This window comes from Salmo salar, chromosome 15 (assembly GCF_965601325.2).
Source record: "Salmo salar chromosome 15, fSalSal1, whole genome shotgun sequence".
NCBI classification, from domain to species: domain Eukaryota; kingdom Metazoa; phylum Chordata; class Actinopteri; order Salmoniformes; family Salmonidae; genus Salmo; species Salmo salar.
This window is the reverse complement of record NC_138305.1, coordinates 52,520,920-52,544,454: the sequence shown is the minus strand read 5'-3', so window position 1 is coordinate 52,544,454 and position 23,535 is coordinate 52,520,920.

Genomic DNA, 23,535 nt, shown 5'->3' with positions numbered 1-23,535 from the left:
CAAATGGGTGTGTGTTATATGCAGTATTGCAACAAGATGGACTGAGTCACACACTGGAATAAAAGAGTTGTGTTTACAATCGTAGCTGCTTTTCATTATCATCAATAACCATTGCTTGGCATTGTTAATTTAACACACATAGCCAAAGTCAACAGTCATGTTTACATCAGTGGTGATTTGGACATTGTAATGACTGAACAAATGACTGCTAGAAGGTCTTTGTGGGCTAACACTTCAGCTACACTACACGCGTCGCATTGCGTCGCCATCAGCATCATGTCAATTTCTCATTATTTAAATTCACAAGATGGCCCGTCAGCCTGCGAGAATAGAACCTCAGCAATTCTTGAGCTTGGATGCTGCCATTGGACATGACTCAAAGCTGGTAGTATATCAGCTTCATTGATTTCAAAGGAAGCATTCCCTTGATGGCTGATGGCAATGCTGAATGCCTGATGGCTGGAGTATACCAGGGATGTAAGTCTTTCAGTGGTTTAAAACTCCCAGGCACTGGCCCATGTCCCACTTTTTCTCTACTTTGACACTATTTTCTTTTCTTTTGAAAGAGTACAATATATTTGAAAATTGGGATGAATTTTTCTGTTTAGTGTTATTCTCTCACATTTACTGAGGGATGATGTAAATCATTTGTGTGTCCCTTTGTGTCTGTGGCTCTGCCTCTTGTCTCTGTCTCATCTAAATCAAAACCCAGCCTAAAACCCCAAACAGTAAGCAAAGCAGGTGTAGATGTAGAAGCGCAGTGGCTAGGAAATACTCCTTAGAAAGGCAGGAACCTAGGAAGATACCTAGAGAGGAACCAGGCTCTGAGGGGTGTACAAACGTTCATAGATGACAAGCAGGGTCAAATAATAATCACAGTGGTTATAGTGGGTGCAATAGGTCAGTACCTCAGGAGTAAATGTCAGTTGGCTTGTCATAGCCGAGCATTCAGAGGTCGAGACAGCAGGTGCGGTAGAGAGAATGAGGGAGAGAGAGAGAGTCGAAAACAGCAGGTCCAGGACAAGGTAACATGTCCGGTGGCCAGGTTAGGGTTCCATAGCTGCAGGCAGAACAGTTGAAACTGGAGCAGCAGAAGGACCAGGTGGACTGGGGACAGCCAGGAGTCATCAGGCCAGGTAGTCCTGAGGAATGGTCCTAGGGTTCAGGTCCTCCGGAAGGGGAGGGAGAGAGAGTTAATTAGAGGGTTCATACTTAAATTCACACAGGACACCAAATAAGACAGGAGAATTACACCAGATATAACAGACTGACCCTAGCCCCCCGGCACATAGAATATTGCAGCATAGATATTGGAGGCTGTGACGGGGGGGTCGGGGACACTGTGGCCCTGTCCGACGATACCCCCGGACAGTGCCAACCAGGCAGGATATAACCCCACCCACTTTTCCAAAGCACAGCCCCCACACCACTAGAGGGATATCAACAAACCATCAACTTACTATCCTAAGACAAGGCTGAGCATAGCCCATGAAGATCTCCTCCACCGCACGAGCCGGAGGGGGAGCAAAACCGGACAGGAAGATCACGTCAGTGACTCAACCCACTCAAGTGATGCACTTTTCCTAGGGATGGCATGGAAGAGCACTAGTAAGCCAGTGAATCAGCCACCGTAATAGGGTCAGAGGCAAAGAATCCCAGTGGAGAGAGGGGAGCCGGCCAGGCAGAGACAGCAAGGGCGGTTCGTTGCTCCAGTGCCTTGCCGTTCCCCTTTGCAACCCTGGGCCAGACTACCCTCAATCATAGGACCTACTGAAGAGATGAGTCTTCAGTGAAGACTTAAAGGTCGAGAGTCTGCGTCTCTCACATGGATAAGCAGACCATTCCATAAAGATTTACCTTTATAGGAGAAATCCCTACCTCCAGCTGTTTGCTTAGAAATTCTAGGAATAATAAGCAGGCCTAAGTCTTGTGACCGTAGCGTACATGTAGGTATGTACAGAAGGACCAAATCAGAGAGATAGGTAGGACTGTCACAGTTTCTGTGTTATTTGATTGTTGTTTCCTTAGGATTACCGCTGGAGGGCACCCTTACCCTGTTTTCTAATTTCCAGGTTACCTTGATTATTATTTATTGGATTCACCTGTATTTAATTACCTTCTCTGTTCACCTGGTTGCCTTGTTATTTAGGTTCCTCAGTTGGCCTGTATCTCTGCTTAGGTCTCATGTTTTATTAGTGTGCTCTTGTGCGGTTGTCTTGTTTCTGTTAAATCTCTCAGTAAAGGTTCTGGATTTACCCTTACCTCTGCTTGCTGTGTTTCTCTGCGCCTGGGTTTGCTCTACAGACAGGACAGGCGGGAGCAACGGCTGCTGCACCTGTGGCTGTTCCTAATCCTCCACTCCATACCAGCTCAGCATCTTCCTCCCTTCGGGAGCCTCATCTCCTGGCACCGGAGCGCTATGAGGGGCATCCTGGGAGGTGCCGTGGGTTCCTGCTCCAATGCTCGCTGGCCTTCGAGTTGCAGGCATCAACGTTTCCCACCGAGCGTTCCAGAGTGACATACATCATCTCCTTGCTCTCAGGACGGGCTCTGGCCTGGGCCACGGCCATATGGGAGCAGCAATCAGACATTTGTTTTAATTGGCGAAGCTTCACGCAGGAGATGAAGAGGGTTTTTGATCACCCCATCAGTGGCAGGAACGCTGCTCAAAGACTCATTGCGCTTCGGCAGGGCCGCCGGAGCGTAGCTGATCACGCCACTGACTTTTGGATGCTCACCGCTGAGAGCGGTTGGAATACAGAGGCACTTCACTCAGCCTTTCTGAACGGAGTCAGCGAGGTTCTCAAGGATGAACTGACTTTCCAGGACAACCCTGACAGGCTTGTCGTTCTGGCCATCTGGATTGACAACTGGCTTCGGGAACGATTTGTGAGAGGACAGAGGGGTTCCGAGTTGCTTCCAGTGTTTCAGGTTCTACTGAGGGAGTCAATTCTTTGTTTGTTCCACTGCCTTATGCTGCGTCTGCTTGTCCTGTACCCCATCAGAGTTCTCAATTTGGCTCTGTTTGTCCTTCATATCCTTCAGAGGAGCCGATGCAATTGGGACACACCAGACTTTCTGCTCTGGAAAGAAGGGGCAGGATTAACAAGCAACATTGTCTTTACTGTGGACAGTCTGGACATTCCCACGCCTCCTGTCCCGAGCTGACGGGAAACAGGATGACTCATCAGTAGATGGGAGAACACTGGCGAGTTAGATACAGTCTCCAGCTGCCGACACGGTACGCATCTTGCTTCCGGCCAAAATGTGGTGAGCCAATGGGCAGTTGGACATTCCTGCTTTCATAGACTCTAGGGCTACTGGCTGTTTTCTGGATCGCACATTAGCTTGCCAACAGGGCAACTCTCACTAAGCTGGACATTCTGTTGTCGGTCACTGTGCTGGATGGTCAACCCTTAGGGTCTGGGAAGGTGAAGCAACTCATCATGCCTATTCAGCTACGAGTTCTGGATTATCATGTGGAGTTTATCCAATTACATTTGGTAGACTCTCCTGAGCTTCCCCTGGTTCTTGATCATCCGTGGCTTTCTATCCATAATCCACAAATTGACTGGCCCTCGGGAAGAGTTCTTGGATGGAATCTATCATGCCAGGCCACCTGCCAGAAACTCTCTCCACATCTTTCCGTCCCTGATCGTCTGGAGGCTTCCGATTCTCCGGTTCCCCCGACTGGGAATGAGAAGCCTGATCTTTCCTGCGTACCTCGGGATTACTGGGATCTGGGTTAGGTCTTCAGCAAACGAAGGGCCAGCGAACTGCCTCCTCACAGGTCCTATGATTGTGCCATCGACCTCATGCCCGGCACCACTCCTCCGAGTGGAGGGCTGTATTCTCTCTCAGGTCCAGAGACTGCAGCCATGAACAGTTATATTATGGAGGCGCTGGCGGCTGGTTTTATTCAGCCGTCCACTTCACCTGCAGGAGTAGGTTTTTTCTTTGTTGGAAAGAGGGATGGTGGATTACGTCCCTGTATCGATTAACAGGGTTTAAATAACATTACCATCAAGAACTGCTACCTTTTATGTCGTCAGCCTTTGAGAGACTCCAGGGAGCTAAGTTTTTCTCAAAATTAGATTTACGGAACGCGTACAATCTGGTGCGCATCAGACCAGGAGATGAGTAGAAGACAGCGTTCAACACCCCAAATTGACATGAGTACCGTGTCATGCCATTTGGACTTACAAATGATCCAGCCATTTTCCAGGCCCTGGTTAATGATGTGCTGCGTGACTTCCTTCACCAGTTCGTGTTTGTATACCTCGATGACATCCACATCTTCTCCAGGTCCATGGTTGAACACAGCCAACATGTTCGCCAGGTTCTTCAAAGACTCCGCTCTCACCACTTGTTAGTGAAGGCCGAAAAGTGAGTTTCACGTTCCTCAGATCTCCTTCCTGGGTTACATGATGTCTCAGGGCTGTATATGGATGGACTCCCAAAAGTTAGAAGCGGTGGTCAACTGGCCGCGGCCCAGCATAGTCAGGCAAGTCCAACCTCTGCTTGCTGTGTTTCTCTGCTCCTGTGTTCGAGTTTGTACTAGCATTATTGTTACAGGAACAAGCCCATGTAATGATTTGTAGGTTATCAGTAAAACCTTGAAATCAGCCCTAATTTTTGGACAGAAAGTTTCAGATGTTTGCAATGTTACGAAGATGGAAAAAAAGCTGTCCTCAAAATATTATTGATGTGTTGTTCAAAAGAGAGATCAGGGTCCAGAATAACTCTGAGGTCCTTCACAGTTTTTTTGGAGATGATACAATTTTGGAGATGATACATTTTCAGATCCAACAGCAAATATTTTTGTTTCTTGGGACCTAGAGCTAATATTTCTGTTTGTTTGAGTTTAAAAGTAAAAAATGTGCCACCATCCACTTCTTTATGTCTGAAACACAGGCTTCCAGTGTAGGTAATTTTGGGGCTTCACCATGTGTACATCTGTGTGTCGTCCGCATAGAAGTGAAAGTTGACATTGTGTTTCCGAATGACTTCACGAAAAGGTAGAATATATATAGGTCCTAAAATAGAACCTTGGGGAACACTGAAACTTACAATTGATTTGTCAGTGGACAAACCATCCACAGAGACAAACTGATATCTTTCCGACAGATACGATCTAAACCAGGCAAGAACTTGTCTATGTAGACCAATTGGGGTTTCCAATCTCTTCAAAAGAATGTGGTCATCGATGGTGTCAAAAGCGGCACTAATGTCTAGGAGCACGAGGACAAATGCAGAGCCTTGGTCTGACGCCTTTAAAATGTAATTTACCACCTTCACGAGTGCAGTTTCAGTACAATGATGGGTTCTAAAATCAGACTGAAGCATTTCATACATTATTTTTCATCAGGAAGGCAGTGAATTTTTGCGCAACAGCTTTTCTAAAATGTTTGATAGGAATGGGAGATTCGATAGGCCGATAGGTATTTTACATTTTCCTGGTCAAAGTTTGGCTTTTTCAAGTGAGGCTTTATTACTGCCACTTTTAGTGAGTTTGGTACACATCCATAGGATAGGGTTTATTATGTTCAACATAGGAGGGCCAAGCACAGGGATTGGCTCTTTCAGTAGTTTAGTTAGAATAGGGTCCAGTAGACAGCTGGAAGTTTTAGAGGCCATGACTAATTTTGTAATTGTGTCAATAGATACAGGATTAAAAAACGTGAGTGTCTCCATTGATCTTAGGGCCTGGTAATACTGGGCAGACTCAGGACAACTGAGCTTTGAAAAAATATTCATATTCAAAGATGTGTCCGTAATTTGCTTTCTAGTGATCTTTTCGTTGTAGAATTTCATGAATTCATCACTTCTGAAGTGAAAGCCATTCTCTCGTGGAGGAATGCTGCTTTTTAGTTAGCTTTGCAACAGTATCAAAAATACATTTTGGATTGTTCTTATTCTCCTCAATTAGGTTGGAATAATAGGATGATCAAGCAGCAGTGAGTGCTCTTCAATATTGCACGGTACTGTCTTTCCAAGCTAGTCGGAAGACTTCCAGTTTGGTGGAACGCCATTTCCGTTCCAATTTTCTGGAAACTTGCTTCAGGGCTTGGGTATTTTCTGTATAACAGGGAGCTAATTTCTTGTGACAGATATTTTTTAGTTTTTAGGAGTGTGACTAAATCTAGGGTATTACACTGGGTTAAATTTAGATCCTCAGTTAGGTGATTAACTGATTGTTGTACTCTGACATCCTTGGGTAGGTGGAGGGAGTCTGAAAGGGCAGCTAGGAATCTTTGGGTTGTCAGAGAATTTATAGCACAGCTTTTGATGATCCTTGATTTGGGTCTGAGCAAATGATTTGTTGCGATTGCAAACATAATAAGATGGTGGTCCGATAGTCCAGGATTATGAGGAAAAACATTTAGATCCACAATATTTATTCCACGGGACAAAACTAGATCCAGGATATGACTGTGGCAATGTGTAGGTCCAGAGACATGTTAGACAAAACCCACTGAGTCGATGTGGCTCCAAAATCCTTTTGGAGTGGGTCTGTGGACTTCTCATTTACATTACATTACATTTAAGTCATTTAGCAGACGCTCTTATCCAGAGCGACTTACAAAATGGTGCATTCACCTTATGATATCCAGTGGAACAACCACTTTACAATAGTGCATCTAAATATTTTAAGGGGGGGGGGGGGGTTAGAAGGATTACTTTATCCTATCCTAGGTATTCCTTAAAGAGGTGGGGTTTCAGGTGTCTCCGGAAGGTGGTGATTGACTCCGCTGTCCTGGCGTCGTGAGGGAGCTTGTTCCACCATTGGGGTGCCAGAGCAGCGAACAGTTTTGACTGGGCTGAGCGGGAACTGTGCTTCCTCAGAGGTAGGGGGGCCAGCAGGCCAGTGGTGGATGAACGCAGTGCCCTTGTTTGGGTGTAGGGCCTGATCAGAGCCTGAAGGTATGGAGGTGCCGTTCCCTTCACAGCTCCGTAGGCAATCACCATGGTCTTGTAGCGGATGCGAGCTTCAACTGGAAGCCAGTGGAGAGAGCGGAGGAGCGGGGTGACGTGAGAGAACTTGGGAAGGTTGAACACCAGACGGGCTGCGGCGTTCTGGATGAGTTGTAGGGGTTTAATGGCACAAGCAGGGAGCCCAGCCAACAGCGAGTTGCAGTAATCCAGACGGGAGATGACAAGTGCCTGACTGAAACATGGCTTAAGCCTGATGAATTTACTGTGTTAAATGAGGCCTCACCCCCAGGTTACATTAGTGACCATACCCCCCGTGCATCCGGCAAAGGCGGAGGTGTTGCTAACATTTACGATAGCAAATTTCAATTTACAAAAAAAAAAACAACAATGACGTTTTCGTCTTTTGAGCTTCTAGTCATGAAATCTATGCAGCCTACTCACTCACTTTTTATAGCTACTGTTTATAGGCCTCCTGGGCCATATGCAGTGTTCCTCACTGAGTTCCCTGAATTCCTATCGGATCTTGTAGTCATAGCAGATAATATTCTAATTTTTGGTGACTTTAACATTCACATGGAAAAGTCCACAGACCCACTCCAAAAGGCTTTCGGAGCCATCATCGACTCAGTGGGTTTTGTCCAACATGTCTCTGGACCTACTCACTGCCACAGTCATACTCTGGACCTAGTTTTGTCCCATGGAATAAATGTTGTGGATCTAAATGTTTTTCCTCATAATCCTGGACTATCGGACCACCATTTTATTACGTTTGCAATTGCAACAAATAATCTGCTCAGACCCCAACCAAGGAGCATTAAAAGTCGTGCTATAAATTCTCAGACAACCCAAAGATTCCTTGATGCCCTTCCAGACTGCCTCTGCCTACCCAAGGACGTCAGAGGACAAAAATCAGTTAACCACCTAACCGAGGAACTCAATTTAACCTTGCGCAATACCCTAGATGCAGTTGCACCCCTAAAAACTAAAAACATCTGTCATAAGAAACTAGCTCCCTGGTATACAGAAAATACACGAGCTCTGAAGCAAGCTTCCAGAAAATTGGAACGGAAATGGCGCCACACCAAACTGGAAGTCTTCCGACTAGCTTGGAAAGACAGTACCGTGCAGTATCGAAGAGCCCTTACTGCTGCTCGATCATCCTATTTTTCCAACTTAATTGAGGAAAATAAGAACAATCCGAAATTTCTTTTTGATACTGTCGCAAAGCTAACTAAAAAGCAGCCTTCGCAAATGGAGGATGGCTTTCACTTCAGCAGTAATACATTTATGAACTTCTTTGAGGAAAAGATCATGATCATTAGAAAGCAAATTACAGACTCCTCTTTAAATCTGGGTATTCCTCCAAAGCTCCATTGTCCTGAGTCTGCACAACTCTGCCAGGACCTAGGATCAAGGGAGATACTAAAGTGTTTTAGTACTATATCTCTTGACGCAATGATGAAAATAATCATGGCCTCCAAACCCTCAAGCTGCATACTGGACCCTATTCCAACTAAACTACTGAAAGAGCTGCTTCCTGTGCTTGGCCCTCCTATGTTGAACATAATAAACGGCTCTCTATCCACCGGATGTGTACCAAGCTCACTAAAAGTGGCAGTAATAAAGCCTCTCTTGAAAAAGCCGAATCTTGATCCAGAAATTATAAAAAACTATCGGCCTATATCGAATCTTCCATTCCTCTCCAAAATTTTAGAAAAAGCTGTTGCACAGCAACTGACTGCCTTCCTGAAGACAAACAATGTATACGAAACGCTTCAGTCTGGTTTTAGACCCCATCATAGCACTGAGACTGCACTTGTGAAGGTGGTAAATGACCTTTTAATGACGTCAGACCGAGGCTCTGCATCTGTCCTCGTGCTCCTAGATCTTAGTGCCGCTTTTGATACCATCGATCACCACATTCTTTTGGAGAGATTGGAAACCCAAATTGGTCTACATGGACAAGTTCTGGCCTGGTTTAGATCTTATCTGTCGGAAAGATATCAGTTTGTCTCTGTGAATGGTTTGTCCTCTGACAAATCAATTGTAAATTTCGGTGTTCCTCAAGGTTCCGTTTTAGGACCACTATTGTTTTCACTATATATTTTACCTCTTGGGGATGTCATTCGAAAACATAATGTTAAATTTCACTGCTATGCAGACGACACACAGCTGTACATTTCAATGAAACATGGTGAAGCCCCAAAATTGCCCTCGCTAGAAGCCTGTGTTTCAGACATAAAGAAGTGGATGGCTGCAAACTTTCTACTTTTAAACTCGGACAAAACAGAGATGCTTGTTCTAGGTCCCAAGAAACAAAGAGATCTTCTGCTGAATCTGACAATTAATCTGGATGGTTGTACAGTCGTCTCAAATAAAACTGTGAAGGACCTCGGCGTTACTCTGGACCCTGATCTCTCTTTTGAAGAACATATCAAGACTGTTTCAAGGACAGCTTTTTTCCATCTACGTAACATTGCAAAAATCAGAAATTTTCTGTCCAAAAATGACGCAGAAAAATTAATCCATGCTTTTGTTACTTCTAGGCTGGACTACTGCAATGCTCTACTTTCCGGCTACCCGGATAAAGCACTAAATAAACTTCAGTTAGTGCTAAATACGGCTGCTAGAATCCTGACTAGAACCAAAAAATTTGATCATATTACTCCAGTGTTAGCCTCCCTACACTGGCTTCCTGTTAAGGCAAGGGCTGATTTCAAGGTTTTACTGCTAACCTACAAAGCATTACATGGGCTTGCTCCTACCTATCTTTCCGATTTGGTCCTGCCGTACATACCTACACGTACGCTACGGTCACAAGACGCAGGCCTCCTAATTGTCCCTAGAATTTCTAAGCAAACGGCTGGAGGTAGGGCTTTCTCCTATAGAGCTCCATTTTTATGGAATGGTCTGCCTACCAATGTGAGAGACGCAGACTCAGTCTCAACCTTTAAGTCTTTACTGAAGACTTATCTCTTCAGTAGGTCCTATGATTAAGTATAGTCTGGCCCAGGAGTGTGAAGGTGAACGGAAAGGCTGGAGCAACGAACCGCCCTTGCTGTCTCTGCCTTGCCGGTTCCCCTCTTTCCACTGGGATTCTCTGCCTCTAACCCTTTTACAGAGGCTGAGTCACTGGCCTACTGGTGTTCTTCCATGCCGTCCATGGGAGGGGTGCGTCACTTGAGTGGGTTGAGTCACTGACGTGGTCTTCCTGTCTGGGTTGGCGCCCCCCCCCCCCCCTTGGGTTGTGCCATGGCGGAGATCGTTGTGGGCTATACTCGGCCTTGTCTTAGGACGGTAAGTTGGTGGTTGGAGACATCCCTCTAGTGGTGTGGGGGCTGTGCTTTGGCAAAGTGGGTGGGGTTATATCCTGCCTGTTTGGCCCTGTCCGGGGGTATCATCGGATGGGGCCACAGTGTCTTCTGATCCCTCCTGTCTCAGCCTCCAGTATTTATGCTGCAGTAGTTTATGTGTCGGGGGGCTAGGGTCAGTCTGTTACATCTGGAGTATTTCTCTTGTCTTATCCGGTGTCCTGTGTGTATTTAAATATGCTCTCTCTAATTCTCTCTTTCTCTCTTTCTGTCTTTCTCTCGGAGGACCTGAGCCCTAGGACCATGCCTCAGGACTACCTGGTATGATGACTCCTTGCTGTCCCCAGTCCACCTGGCCGTGCTGCTGCTCCAGTTTCAACTGTTCTGCCTGCGGCTATGGAACCCTGACCTGTTCACCGGACGTGCTTGTTGCACCCTCGACAACTACTATGATTGTTATTATTTGACCATGCTGGTCATTTATGAACATTTTAACATTTTAACATTTTGACCATGTTCTGTTTTAATATCCACCCTGCACAGCCAGAAGAGGACTGGCCACCCCTCATAGCCTGGTTCCTCTCTAGGTTTCTTCCTAGGTTTTTGGCCTTTCTAGGGAGTTTTTCCTAGGGAGTTTTTCCTAGCCACCGTGCTTCTTTCACATGCTTTGCTTGCTGTTTGGGGTTTTAGGCTGGGTTTCTGTACAGCACTTTGAGAATATCAGCTGATGTACGAAGGGCTATATAAAAATAAATTTGATTTGATTTGATTTGATTAGGACCTGCGCCGCTTCCTGTGTGAGGCAGGGTCGTACTCTGCGAATGTTGTAGAGCATGAACCTACAGGATCGGGTCACCGCCTTGATGTTAGTGGAGAACGACAGGGTTTTGTCCAGGATCACGCCAAGGTTCTTAGCACTCTGGAAGGAGGACACAAGGGAGTTGTCAACCGTGATGGCGAGATCATGGAACGGGCAGTCCTTCCCCGGGAGGAAGAGCAGCTCCGTCTTGCCGAGGTTCAGCTTGAGCTGGTGATCCGTCATCCACACTGATATGTCTGACAGACATGCAGAGATGCGATTCGCCGCCTGGTTATCAGAAGGGGGAAAGGAGAAGATTAATTGTGTGTCGTCTGCATAGCAATGATAGGAGAGACCATGTGAGGATATGACAGAGCCAAGTGACTTGGTGTATAGCGAGAATAGGAGAGGGCCTAGAACAGAGCCCTGGGGGACACCAGTGGTGAGAGCGCACGATGCGGAGACAGATTCTCGCCACGCCACCTGGTAGGAGCGACCTGTCAGGTAGGACGCAATCCAAGCGTGGGCCGCGCCGGAGATGCCCAGCTCGGAGAGGGTGGAGAGGAGGATCTGATGGTTCACAGTATCAAAGGCAGCAGATAGGTCTAGAAGTATGAGAGCAGAGGAGAGAGAGTTAGCTTTAGCAGTGCGGAGAGCCTCCGTGACACAGAGAAGAGCAGTCTCAGTTGAATGCCCAGTCTTGAAACCTGACTGATTAGGATCAAGAAGGTCATTCTGAGAGAGATAGCAGGAGAGCTGGCCAAGGACGGCACGTTCAAGAGTTTTGGAGAGAAAAGAAAGAAGGGATACTGGTCTGTAGTTGTTGACATCGGAGGGATCGAGTGTAGGTTTTTTCAGAAGGGGTGCAACTCTCGCTCTCTTGAAGACGGAAGGGACGTAGCCAGCGGTCAAGGATGAGTTGATGAGCGAGGTGAGGAAGGGGAGAAGGTCTCCGGAAATGGTCTGGAGAAGAGAGGAGGGGATAGGGTCAAGTGGGCAGGTTGTTGGGCGGCCGGCCGTCACAAGACGTGAGATTTCATCTGGAGAGAGAGGGGAGAAAGAGGTCAAAGCACAGGGTAGGGCAGTGTGAGCAGGACCAGCGGTGTCGTTTGACTTAGCAAACGAGGATCGGATATCGTCAACCTTCTTTTCAAAATGGTTGACAAAGTCATCCGCAGAGAGGGAGGAGGGGGGGGGAGGGAGGATTCAGGAGGGAGGAGAAGGTAGCAAAGAGCTTCCTAGGGTTAGAGGCAGATGCTTGGAATTTAGAGTGGTAGAAAGTGGCTTTAGCAGCAGAGACAGAAGAGGAGAATGTAGAGAGGAGTGAGTGAAAGGATGCCAGGTCCGCAGGGAGGCGAGTTTTCCTCCATTTCCGCTCGGCTGCCCGGAGCCCTGTTCTGTGAGCTCGTAGTGAGTCGTCGAGCCACGGAGCAGGAGGGGAGGACCGAGCCGGCCTGGAGGATAGGGGACAGAGAAAATCAAAGGATGCAGAAAGGGAGGAGAGGAGGGTTGAGGAGGCAGAATCAGGAGATAGGTTGGAGAAGGTTTGAGCAGAGGGAAGAGATGATAGGATGGAAGAGGAGAGAGTAGCGGGAGAGAGAGAGCGAAGGTTGGGACGGCGCAATACCATCCGAGTAGGGGCAGAGTGAGAAGTGTTGGATGAGAGCAAGAGGGAAAAGGATACAAGGTAGTGGTCGGAGATTTGGAGGGGAGTTGCAATGAGATTAGTGGAAGAACAGCATCTAGTAAAGATGAGGTCAAGCGTATTGCCTGCCTTGTGAGTAGGGGGGGAAGGTTAGAGGGTGAGGTCAAAAGAGGAGAGGAGTGGAAAGAAGGAGGCAGAGAGGAATGAGTCAAAGGTAGACGTGGGGAGGTTAAAGTCACCCAGAACTGTGAGAGGTGAGCCATCCTCAGGAAAGGAACTTATCAAGGCGTCAAGCTCATTGATGAACTCTCCAAGGGAACCTGGAGGGCGATAAATGATAAGGATGTTAAGCTTGAAAGGGCTGGTAACTGTGACAGCATGGAATTCAAATGAGGAGATAGACAGATGGGTCAGGGGAGAAAGAGAGAATGTCCACTTGGGAGAGATGAGGATTCCAGTGCCACCACCCCGCTGGCTCGATGCTCTAGGGGTATGCGAGAACACGTGGGCAGACGAAGAGAGAGCAGTAGGAGTAGCAGTGTTATCTGTGGTAATCCATGTTTCCGTCAGCGCCAGGAAGTCTAGGGACTGGAGGGTAGCATAGAGATGAACTCTGAGATGAACTCAGCCTTGTTGGCTGCAGACCGGCAGTTCCAGAGGCTGCCGGAGACCTGGAACTCCACGTGGGTCGTGCGCGCTGGGACCACCAGGTTGGAGTGGCAGCGGCCACGCGGTGTGAAGCGTTTGTATGGCCTGTGCAGAGAGGAGAGAACAGGGATAGACAGACACATAGTTGACAAGCTACAGAAGTGTTGTTTCTTGTATTATTGTCTCCTGTGTCTTTAGAGAACTGTTTCACTTTGATATCCTTTTTCTTCTGTCCTGATTTTCTCTTTCTTTTCTTCTGTTAACTAGATATTCTTTGTTGTTCTTCGTTAGCTAGCTAGCTTCTTCCAAAAGAGTCCCTAGCAACTGCTTAGCAACTGGTAAACAATTCAGCTAGCTAAGATAACTACAATTTTATGAAAAATAGTTATTTTTCAAAAGCCTATCTTCTTTGTTTGTTGCTTGTTTTTTCTCCTATTCAGTCTTGCAGTTTTCTTTTGCTTTTTTCCGATGTACTTCACTCTAAAAACCATGTAAATTTCAATATTTGTAGGAGCTCATTTTTCAGCTGCTGCTGCTCAAATTGGAGTTCCGGAGTTCCATGTGAATATTGAAGTCACCAAAAATATGAATGTTATTTGCCATGACTACGAGGTCCAATAGGAGTTCAGGTTTTCAATTTGTCAGAGCTAATGGTGGGAGGCTTCGGCGGCTCAGACCCCGTAACGGGTGGAGGAAAGACCTGAGAAGACTTGGCCTCTGACGCTGACTCGTTGCTTAGTGGGGAGAACCGGTTGAAAGTTTCTGTCCGCTGAATGAGCGACACCGGTTGAGCATGCCGACAGCATTTCATTCCAGAAACCTTGAGAAACTTTTCCGGCTGAGGGGACTGCGCGGGGGGATTTATACCACTATCTGTACTCACTGGTGGCACAGACTCTGTTACATCCTTTCCTACACTTAAATTGCCCTTGCCAAACGATTGCATCTGAAGCTGGGCTTGTAACAGCCTATCCTCACCATAAGGCTTTAGTTCTCCTGTATATTATGAGTACAGCGACTGCAATTTGATGGCATAGCGTTAATGTTACTACTTAGCTTTTTCGGTTGGTAGTGGTTCTGTAAAACCATGTCCAGATCCGGGGTGAAAAAGTTGAACGAAAGAAGTCGAGCTATGACGTTGGTAAATGTGTTAAACTCAGAGTTTTGATTAAACTGTTATTAAAAGTAAAAAAACAAAAAGATTTGGGCAGGTAGCCAAGTAGCAGCAGCTGCACAGAGACAACGTGGAAGTGTGACGTCATCAGTCTTCTCCAGCTGCCTCTCTCCCCCTGTTTCTGTCTGCCTCTGCCTCTGTTTCTGTCTGCCTCTGTTTCTGTCTGCCTCTGCCTGTGTCTGTCTCTGTCTCTGTCTGCCTTTGCCTCTGCCTGTCTCTGCCTGTCTCTGCCTCTGTCTCTGCCTCTGTCTGCCTCTGTCTGCCTCTGTCTGCCTCTGCCTCTGTCTGTCTCTATCTCTGTCTGCCTTTGCCTCTGCCTGTCTCTGCCTGTCTCTGCCTGCTTCTGCCTGTCTCTGCCTCTGCCTCTGTCTCTGTCTCTGTGTCTGTGTCTGTGTCTGTCTCTGTCTCTGTCTCAGTCTGTCTCTGTTTCTGTCTCTGCCTCTGTCTCTGTCTGTCTCTGCCTCAGTCTGTCTCTGTCTTTGTCTCTGTCTTTGTCTCTGTTTCTGCTTGTCTCTGCCTCAGTCTGTCTCTGTTTCTGTCTCTGGCTGTCTGTCTCTGCCTCAGTCTGTCTCTGTCTTTGTCTCTGTCTTTGTCTCTGTTTCTGCTTGTCTCTGTCTCTGTCTGTTTGTCTCTGCCTCAGTCTGTCTCTGCCTCTGTCTCTGGCTGTCTGTCTCTGCCTCAGTCTGTCTCTGTCTTTGTCTCTGTCTTTGTCTCTGTTTCTGCTTGTCTCTGTCTCTGTCTGTTTGTCTCTGCCTCAGTCTGTCTCTGTTTCTGTCTCTGTCTTTGTTTCTGCTTTTCTCTCTGTCTACAGGTCCCCATATGCATCCCGGAGGCTGATGTTATGCTTGAAGGTCATTGGAGAGAGTCTCTTGGATATCATCACACTACGACTCTTCTTTTCTAATTCCTCCTTGTCATGTATGTGCACAGCCACCGCTGAGGCATCTCTCCCCTGGGCCCTAATCATCTGAGAGGCTTTCAATGTGGCCCCACCCTCACGATCAACCCCCCTGTGTGTGCACGTGCATGTGTGTGTGCGTGTGTGCGAGCATGTGTGTGTCTCTCGCTCCCTTCCCCCCTCTCCCCCCCCCCCCCCTCTTTCTGAAAGGGTCTGTACATCACATGACTAAACGTGTCGGTTCAGAAAATATTTGCCCTCCATCTCTCTCTCTTTACGTATGCAACTATAAATTGCCCAAAGGAATATAGATCCTCCAAAGAAATATGACATTCAATATAAGATAAATAACACATATGTTAACAGGCTCTTAATGCTCCCCTCCCCACCCATCTAGCCTGTTGTTATTATGAATGACTCTTTAAAGTACAATCTGTTATTTTAATGACCAGGGACTAAGAGATGGCCAGAATCCATTTACAATATTATGTCAACAGTCAGCCTACTTAATGAACACACTTTGTCTTTTTCCATCCAGGAGAATATACTGTGGAAGGGAATCGGATGGAATGTAAGCCGACCTGGGTTCAAACAGTATTTGAACGATGTTGAATGTGTTTAGCATGCGTTTGATTGCGCGTGCCTGAAACAATGGAGCGAATGGAATGGTCCCAAAAGTGCAAACCCTTTCGATCTGCCACTCCAGGCAGGCTCAAGCAAACACTCACTTGCAGAAAGATTTCAAATAGTAGTTGAACCCATGTTTGAGTTTAGGTGCAGAATTCATGCTGGTTTACCTATGAGATAGAAATGGTTTTAATTGAACTATTTGTTTGTCACATCTCTTGTTTGTGCTGCACAAATTAGACATAGAGAACACACTTATTTGGTCTGTCCTGTTAGCATGCGCTATTAACACAGGGTGGCGCTCTTCGCCTCCTCTAAACCACCTACCTAGCCCATAGTCTAGTGCTGTGATGTATGTCGTGACACTAGGAATCACTGTCTGATGATGATGATGATGAACTGATATGACAAAACTGATTCAAAATGAAGGAAGAAGGAACATGGACTCACGTATAACAAGATATTGCACAGTAGCCTTGTGTGTAACATAAGCCCTACTTTTATACCAATTGTCCTTTTATTATTATTAGAATTATGATTAATGTCCTGTAACATTTCAGTAACATTCATGTACACTGAGTGTACAAAACATTAGGAACACCTGCTCTTTCCATGACATACACTGACCAGGGGAATCCAGGTGAAAGCTATGATCCCTCATTGATGTCACTTGTTAAGGACATCCAGCCAACTTGGAAGCATTAGAGTCAACATTCCTGTGGAACACTTTCCACACCTTCTAGTTCATGCCCCAACGGATTAAGGATGTTATGAGGGCAAAATGGGTTGCAAGTCAATAGTAGGCAGTTCCTCATTTTTTGTACACTCAGTGTAACAGGTTAACGGTTTTAGTAATCCAGCTATGACGACATCATGTAGCCTGACGAGTTTCATTTGCATAGTTGAAACTACACCTGAGCGCTCCTAGACTGTCGACCAGTGAAACGCCTGAATAGAAAGGTATGTCAAACATAGAGATGGATAGAGGATTCAACTTCGATATAACCCATTTTAGCATGGACTTTGCCAGTGAGGGGTTCCACCATTTTATACTACTGGGTGGGGATCCCTGTGGTTTAGGAGCGATCAGCCATTGATCAGAGCATTGTCTTCTTCAAATTGGTGCTACGGTTTGTAAATGGCTTTACGCTATATCACCGCCATCTAGTGGCCACAATAAATGAATGCCACACAAGAGTTGGTTCAGGACTCGCCAATATTAGCTTGACACTTCTTTCTGACACAAAAGAAGTAGAACATTTACTACTTTCAAATGGAGATAGCCTAAATTGCGCTCCCCATGTGGTTGCAGATTCCATATTGGCACAGATACAAAGATGAGACGTCATTCCATCTCTATGGTGACAAACGATTTTACAGCCCCTACTGTACAGGTCCACATTACCCATCAACCCCATATCTCGGGCCAATTGGACAAATAATCAATTTCACAGATACTTCTGATGTCAAATTTGTGCAAAATTGTGATATTTAATTGAACAATAGGGCCATCATGTTGCGTGAGGGGTTGGAGTCAGTACTTGTTCTTCCTTCTGTTATACCAGCACGTAGTTCAACATGAGGACAGCGTTAGCGTGCTCTCTCTCTCATGCAGCCTGCCGCTCGCTCATTAAACCGTTTAGGAAATTGCAACGGGTCGTTCTAATGTGATTAAGACACAAATTGTGCATCCTTCAATCTCTACCTCTCCCAGTCCTGGGTCCTCCGTTTATTTGTACCGCTTTAAGTGGTACAGACATTAGGTTTGTGGTTACATTTGCCTCCCTGTTCATTCTTTTTTTATTCAACCTTTATTTATCCAGGTTAGTCTCATTGAAATCATATCTATTTTTCAAGAGAGACCTGGTCCAAACAATAAAAATGGATATCCCTTGAAAAATATATTTTTTTTAATTGAAAGGGAAAACCTCGTAAAAAATAATGATTAAATAAAAGTGTACCACTTTAAGCTTCTGTAGTGGGGGGAAGAAGGGAGTTTTAATCAGTTTACTCTGGAGGAAGCAACTTATAGAAGAAAATTCACATAGAAATCTATATTCGACAATACATGATTCTCAGTTTATCAAGTATAAGACATAGTGATATCAGCTCTACATCTTCTACATCTGGAGAAGCCTCCATGCAGAGTTGTGTTGATGTTGAAAATAGAAGATTTGGAGTAGATCTGTTTGTCTGTCTGGGGGTGGAGGTGGAGATGGCAAGAGGGAATATCCCAACATCCCATCCCACAACTCCCCTCTGCCTCCCTGGCTTTCCAGGCCTTATGTGGCCCTTCTGGCTGGCCCCCAGTCATTTCAATCTAAATGCAAATATCATCAACCTGCCACTAAAAAGACTGATATTAGTATCAAAGCCCATATGTTATGCCTGCAACGACACCAACGTGTCACTCTCAATAGCATCACCATGGAGACCTGTCAATCTAACCTGGCATCTGTAGGAGCTTTCTATTTTTCCATATGCTTCTATTCTTTCTCTCTCTCTCTCTGTGTCTCTCTGTCTCTCTCTGTCCTCTCTCTCTCTCTCTCTCTCTCTCTCTCTCTCTCTCTCTCTCTCTGTCACTCTCTCTCTTTCTCTCACTTTCTCTCCCTCTCACTCTCTCACTCTCTCTCTTTCTCTGTCTCACTCTCTCTTTCTCTCTCTCTCTCTTTATCTCTCACTCTCTCTCTCTCTCTTTCTCTCTCTGTCTCACTATCTCTCTCTCTCTCTTTCAATTCAATTCAATTCACTTTCTCTCTCTGACACTTCCACACACTCTCTCTCTTCCCCAGGTGACTGGTGGCACCTTAATTGGGGGGGACGGTCCCATAGTAACGGTTGGAACAGAATGAATGGAATGGTATCAAATACACCAAACACGTGGTTTCCGTGTGTTTTAGTACCGTTCCATTCATTCCATTCCAGCCATTATTATGAGCCGTCCTCCCCTCACCTGCCTCCTGTGCGTAGTCTCTCTCTCTCTCTCTCTCTCTCTCTCTCTCTCTCTCTCTCTCTCTCTCTCTCTCTCTCTCTCTCTCTCTGTGATGTTCTCGAACAAACACATACACACACATACACACACACACACACACACACACAATCTCCAAGTTCACTCTAACTCTCACTCTTGTTCTCTCTATCTCCCGCTTTCTCTCCTCTGAGTCCCCGCCTTCTTTCTTTTCCTCTCTCTCTATTTCTTTGTTACTCAGCATCCACTCCCTTCCTCCCCCCACACACACACACATTCCCTCAAATGTGCTCTTACCTAACCTCTCCTCTGTTCCCCTCACACAGACCTTCATCCCCTCATTATCTCTCCATATGTTGTGTTCTACCTTTCCTAGCTGTCCTGCCCTTGTACTACTCTACCCCAGCAGTGCCCCTTTACACACACACGTAGCAAGCACACACACACACACACACACACACACACACACACACACACACACACACACACACACACACACACACACACACACACACACACACACACACACACACACACACACACACACACACACACACACACACACACACGTAGCAAGCACACACACACGTACGCGCGCACACACACACTCTCTCACACACACAGAGATAGGCTCCATTGACTCAGTAGTTCCCCACACAGCAGTGTCAACTCATCAGCCCTACTCTGCAGTCTTAAACACATCTCTCATTTTTTCCCCAGGTAAAAATACACTACAACCATTTTCCTCCTTTTCCCACTCAAACAGGAGCCCGTGTGCTTTTGCAGACAGCTGAGGCCAGCGGTGACCGGTGAGAGCCGGAGAAATGGAAGGAGGTGTGGGATGGCCAAAGAGAGGGCTCTGGCGTGAGGGAGAGCAGGGCGGTGGGGTTAGAAAGGGAGGATGAGGAGGAGAGGAGGCAGCAGGTTACCCGGGGGAGGCTGTGCTCCAGGGGTTGTTCACATGCAGGATGCATATTTGTGAATTGCAGAGCAGCCTTGTCTTGCCGTGCTAGGTCACTGAAGCACTTCATTCCCCTCCTTCTCTTTTTACGTGTGTGTGTGCGTGCGTGCGTGCGTGCGTGTGTGTGTGTGTGTGTGTGTGCGTGTGTGTGTGTGTGTGTGTGTGTGTGTGTGTGTGTGTGTGTGTAGCGACCATGCCTCCAACAGCAGGAAATGTGGAGCTCAGCTCCGAGGGGAGGGACTCTCTTCAAGGCTCTCTCTCTCTCTCTCTGTCTCATTCTTTCATTTACTCTCTCTCTCTCTCTCTCTCTCTCTCATTCTATCATTTACTCTCTCTCTCACTTTATCTCTCTCTCTCTCTCATTCTTTCATTTACTCTCTCTCTCTCTCATTCTTGCATTTACTCTCTCTCTCATTCTATCATTTTCTCTCTCGGTCTCTCTCTCTCTCTCTCTCTCTCTCATTCTTTCATTTACTCTCTCTCTCTCTCTCTCTCTCTCTCTCTCTCTCTCTCTCTCTCTCTCTCTCTCTCTCTCTCTCTCCCTCTCTGCCGCCCTCCCTCTCTCTCTCTCTCTCTCTCTCTCTCCCTCTCTGCCTCCCTCCCTCTCTCTTTCTCTCACTGCAGCAAGAAACACTTATCAAACTGCAACACGCATCCCATAGAAGCCCTCATATACAGCAGTAGCCCAAAAAGCAACTGAAATCATACGTCAATGGATAAATTTGCCTCTGATTTTGTCAGGATGTTGCATGCGTTTAGTATAGGTAAGGAAAGATTCTTCGGCTATTTGTCCTTGTGAGGTAAGACCGGTCAGTCAACTTCTAGTAAAGTTTCTGTTTATGTCAAACAAACAGGATATGACGTGTTTCATAACCGGGAGCCATCTGCAGCATGTTTAGTAAGAATTTCCACACGCTACTCACTCACACACTGCACGAACGCACACACACACACACACACACACACACACACACACACACACACACACACACACACACACACACACACACACACACACACACACACACACACACACACACACACACCACACACACACACACTCACACACACTAACCAACAACATCCCCTCCTCCTTCTTCTTGATATCTTGGTCACGATTCTCTCCATTCGCCACACTCTGCCAGTACTATTATCATGCAGATTGGCTTCTCTATCGTCATTATACAATCACGCAGAGCCACTCAGAGGTCAGGCTGGAGACTTTCTTGTTGTGTTGAGTGTGAACGGATTCCGCAACGATGCTTGATAGAGATTGTGTGTGTGTGTGTGTGTGTGTGTGTGTGTGTGTGTGTGTGTGTGTGTGTGTGTGTGTGTGTGTGTGTGTGTGTGTGTGTGTGTGTGTGTGTGCAGCAGAGGACCAGATCAGGAGGGCTGCTGAGTCCCTGGGGTCTCCCTTCATGACTGAGTGGACTTGCACTTTAGAAATTCAGGTTAAAAAAAAACAGCTTTTAATAGATACACTTTAGTTGCGTTGCTCGCGCATTTTAACCAAAACTGAAGGGCTGCCTTGCCCTTCGGCTCTGCTCAAGGTTGAGTGTATGTAATCAATGTATGCATGTATGTACTGTATCTATATATGTGTGTAGGTTAGTGTTTTCTGTAAGTACTCTTTATGTTGTGTGTGTGAAGGTTCATATTTTTAATAGCTGACCATTAGTGTCGGATCTGAGCCAGACTGTGTTGGATTGGTTATTTGATTTTCCTGTTGTCACTAATTCACAGTTCCAGAAACTATAGTGATGCAAAACCAGGCCAGCCATTATAGCTGAGCTTGGCCCAGTTTGTCCCTATAGTGTGAATCAGGCATAAGTACAGTATTCTATGCATCATCTGCATTTTAACTGGAGTCCGTCTCTGCGACAGCTCGCTCTGCTGTCACTCTCTTGCCATCCAAATGTATATGAAGAGTTTCATTCCAAAACGCTACATATCCACTTTCAGAAATGTTGGTAAATTAGCTATTATTATAAATTATGAAAGAGATCGGTGTGTTTTTTTTCACTATCTAATCACAGCATGGGGTTGTTCAACGACAAACGCGTGTTTGTTTAAGTCACTTGATGGTTTCATTTCAGAGAGGCAAAAGGCTATATATCCACCTCCCTCTCAGATTAAGTACTTCTAGGTTTTATACAGTTAAATGTAACAAATAATTACAGTTTTAATAAAGAAATTATACATTTATGACTTCACTATGATTTTTTCTTTTTATATATATATATATATATATATAATTCAACGCAGTAATATGAGATCTGTATGTAAAACATTTGCATTTGACATTTTAGTCATTTAGCAGATGCTCTTATCCAGAAAGACTTACATCTTGCTATTGTTGGCCTGAAGACTCGGGGTGTTTGTAGTGTCTTTAATGGTGAGTGCATTCATCTTAAAATAGCTAGGTGAGACAACCACATATCACAGTCAAATATACAGGATACAAACATTCCATTCCAGCTAATGGATATGTAGCGTTGTGCCGAGCAAAAAAAAAAAACATTTTCAAACACATCTAAAATCTATGAATAAAACATCTGAGAACAGTAATATCTTACTTACCCAAAAGCCACCATTTCTGATGAAAAAAACACAAATGTGAAAAGTTGGTGGATATAGATATTTGGAAATAAACTCAATTGAATTGATCAATTCATTACTAGGACATGTTATTCGACCCAGCAACCCACAATAAGTGATGCACATTGACTATACTATACAGTACCACTTACGTATTACACACATACACACTACAGTAGGCTGGGCACTGTACTATTTATACTCAGTCTATTTAAATGAATTAACTCCCTTTTATTATAGATATTGCAGTCTTCTTTCTCTCTGTGATGACACATAGACGGGAAAAAAGAGGAAGCACAACAGACGTCTTCAACTTAAACTTAATATTCAAAATATAAAAAAATAAAATAAAATTATACATTTTTTTAGGAGCTGTCTTTTTTGTATTTTTCGGGGGGGAACTTCTTTCCTTGTCTTTTTTTCCCATTTTCTTTCATGTAATCAGTGGCGTGTATTCATGGTTGCCAAGGGAAGCCAGGCTTCCCCAAATATTTGATCATCTCTGTTTGTGTTTTCATAATTTTCTGTCAATTCGCAAGTGGCTGAATCTCACTGGAGAAATCCTCAGAGTGAGGGAAACAGCACCCCTCTGTCTCAGTATGTGTAGCCCATGTATCTGATGCTGTCTGGAACAAAAGAGTATGACATGCTGCCGCTGTAGCATTTGATTGATTGATGCCAGGAAGCATACGGCATTCCTTGATTTAAAATGGTTTTTATAAAAGAATTAGCCAATCATCGTTGTGCTGAGCTCAGCTGTGGGTTGTCCTGGTGGAGCAAAACGCTCCCCAAGTGGGGCCAGTTTGGATTTGGCTTCAAAACAATAAAATCACTTTGTAAGCAAAACATCATTTTCAGAAAAACGTATCTGTTTCTGGACTTCTTGTGTTGATGGCCTGCAGTAGCTAGCTTGATAAATTGTCCCTTTCCTAAGCCATGGATGGAGATGTGAATTTGGACTCCTGGATTT